The 3,081-nt window shown below is 45.1% G+C and overlaps 1 long non-coding RNA gene across 1 annotated transcript; it reads left to right on the top strand.

Annotated features, from left to right (window-relative positions):
* Positions 1–267: 267 nt before the first annotated feature.
* Positions 268–2,971, top strand: LOC124030138. Its single transcript, XR_006837904.1, has 3 exons — positions 268–314; positions 1,242–1,295; positions 2,926–2,971. It is a non-coding gene; the product is annotated as an uncharacterized LOC124030138 (long non-coding RNA).
* The last annotated feature ends 110 nt before the right edge of the window (positions 2,972–3,081 follow it).

Here is a 3,081-nt window from a genome sequence, read left to right as displayed (position 1 = left end):
GACTGTACAGCCAATTAGAGTCCAGCCACTGACTGTACAGCCAATTAGAGACCAGCCACTGACTGTACAGCCAATTAGAGACCAGCCACTGACTGTACATCCAATTAGAGACCAGCCACTGACTGTACATCCAATTAGAGACCAGCCACTGACTGTACAGCCAATTATAGACCAGCCACTGACTGTACATCCAATAAGACAAGCAGTCACTAACTAAATGACCAATAAGGGATCTGCAGCTACTGACTGTATCATGTTTCCCTTTACAGGGAGAGACCAGGAAAGATGGGTTCCCTGGAAACTCAAGCCAGAAGGTACAGTATGTTACCGTGGAAATATTTTATATTTATACAATATACTGTATATGAGATATTTCACAACTTACATATATGTTTGAACATGATAAACTCTTTAAACATAACAGAGAGTCAGAGAGTGCCCTGTCAGCTGGGTCTGTACATGGTCTAGCACCTTCAGTTCACCAGGACCACTCTAAAGCATCATCACCCTCTAACCCTCCTCTAGGGCCCTTAGAATTTGAAGTTGAAGAATCCACACACACACACACACACACACACACACACACACACACACACACACACACACACACACACACACACACACACACACACACACACACACACACACACACACACACACACACACACACACACACACACACACACACACACACACACACACACACACACACACACACACACACACACATACAGGGACATATTTGCCTATGAAACTCGATCCAGTCTAATGACATAACACTTAAAAGGCGCGCCCACCCAAACATTTTCCTATACTTGATAAGGTTTGAGAATTGGCTAAAGCTGGCCTGCGTTACTCAACACTGCACATGACATGCAAAGTCTATATCAAGTGTCATAACATTCATATTGAGATTGATGGTGGTGTGACTTGGCCTACACTGCCTGTGTGGGTCGTGTGGTTTCCATCCGAACTGTATTAGCTACCGCAGAGTACTGTTTTGCTGTTTTAGAGATGTCTTAAGGCCTTCCCTTTTACTGTGTGTGTGTGTGTGTGTGTGTGTGTGTGTGTGTGTGTGTGTGTGTGTGTGTGTGTGTGTGTGTGTGTGTGTGTGTGTGTGTGTGTGTGTGTGTGTGTGTGTGTGTGTGTGTGTGTGTGTGTGTGTGTGTGTGTGCGCTTTCGTGTGTGTGCGTGTGCATGCCTAATCCTAATTGTGCGTGTGTGTTCTATTTCTCCCTCAGGGTGACCAGGGTGGTTCTGGCTCACCAGGTCTGGATGGTATTCCTGGACAGAAGGTGAGTCAGACTGTTGACTTGTTTGGACTGTCCATTATCTGTAAGATATAAGGTTTCTGCTTTAAACCACTAAACTGTTATTCTGCCACTATTTATAATCTGTGAGAGGGTTTTCTATGTCCTGGAGTGCTGTTGGACTAAGGTTCAACTAAAGTAGCATAATACTATCCCCTTCATTAGCTATCATGATAATACTATCTCCTTCATCAGCTATCGTGATAATACTATCTCCTTCATCAGCTATCATGATAATAACAATGTCCCATTCATCAGCTATTATGATAATAACAATGTCCCCTTCATCAGCTATTATGAGTTGGTGGTGGTGTTACTGGTGATGGTGGGGGTGATGGTGGTGGTGGTGGTGTTAGTGGTTATGGTGGGGGTGATGGTGGTGGTGTTAGTGGTGATGGTGGGGATGGTGGTGGTTATGGTGGGGGTGATGGTGGTTATGGTGGGGTTGATGGTGATGGTTATGGTGGGGGTGATGGTGGTGGTGTTAGTGGTGATGGTGGGGGTGATGGTGGTGGTGTTAGTGGTGATGGTGGGGGTTAGAGTGAACCTACAGGATGGTAGCTCTCCAGGAACAGGGTTGGAGCAAAAACCTCAAGAAGGGTAGCTCTCCAGGAACAGGGTTGGAGTGAAAACCTACAGGATGGTAGCTCTCCAGGAACAGGATTGGAGTGAACTTACAGGAGGGTAGCTCTCCAGGAACAGGGTTAGAGTGAACCTACAGGATGGTAGCTCTCCAGGAACAGGGTTGGACTGAAAACATACAGGATGGTAGCTCTCCAGGAACAGGGTTGGACTGAAAACCTACAGGATGGTAGCTCTCCAGGAACAGGGTTGGAGTGAAAACCTACAGGATGGTAGCTCTCCAGGAACAGGGTTGGAGTGAAAACCTACAGGATGGTAGCTCTCCAGGAACAGGGTTGGAGTGAAAACCTACAGGACGGTAGCTCTCCAGGAACAGGGTTGGAGTGAAAACCTACAGGATGGTAGCTCTCCAGGAACAGGGTTGGAGTGAAAACCTACAGGACGGTAGATGTCCAGGAACAGGATTTACACCCAGGACACAAAGGGATTTACACACAGAGCCATAGTCCCTTAGGAGGGAGATAGGACTTATTGTATATCCTCTCCTCATTTATTTACAGTATTTTATGCCCTCTGATTCAATGTCTCATGTACCCATTCAGAACTGTTTCAATACAGGGTCAGAGGAGATTAACAAATCATTCGCTTTTTCATCTTGTAAACACTAGTGAATATCATGCACTTACCCAGAAAAATATTTCTGTGTATGTAAATATGCATTAGTCATAGAGTTGTGGCTATTCCTTATGCATTAGATATGGGACAGTATGGAATATGTACTGTACATGTATATACAGTAAGGTGTGTGGGAAATATGCTCTTATTCTTTATAAGCTGAAGTGATGTGTAATTCCGTTGTGAAGTTGACTCAAGGCGCTAAACATTGTAGACGTGTGAACGAAGGCCCCTTCAGAGCTGCACTGAACCCTGCGGCACAGACCTCAGTGAAACTACCAAGATATTTCTCCTCGTGAACGAGTAGACCGTCAATGTTTGTTATTTATCATTCCAAGTTTCAACCTTGTAATTTCAGGGGGAGGCAGGATCAAACGGGTCTAAGGGGATCGATGGAGCAATGGTAAGTACACACACACACACGGAAACGTACACACACACACACATTACATAATGGTAAATGTCTCTGGTTTCACTCTCTGTCATGTATAAACACCAGTTCATCCAAACGTGC

This window comes from Oncorhynchus gorbuscha, unplaced genomic scaffold (assembly GCF_021184085.1).
Source record: "Oncorhynchus gorbuscha isolate QuinsamMale2020 ecotype Even-year unplaced genomic scaffold, OgorEven_v1.0 Un_scaffold_9432, whole genome shotgun sequence".
NCBI classification, from domain to species: domain Eukaryota; kingdom Metazoa; phylum Chordata; class Actinopteri; order Salmoniformes; family Salmonidae; genus Oncorhynchus; species Oncorhynchus gorbuscha.
Note: the sequence above shows the minus strand (reverse complement) of the source record. Positions and strands in the feature narration are given on the sequence as shown.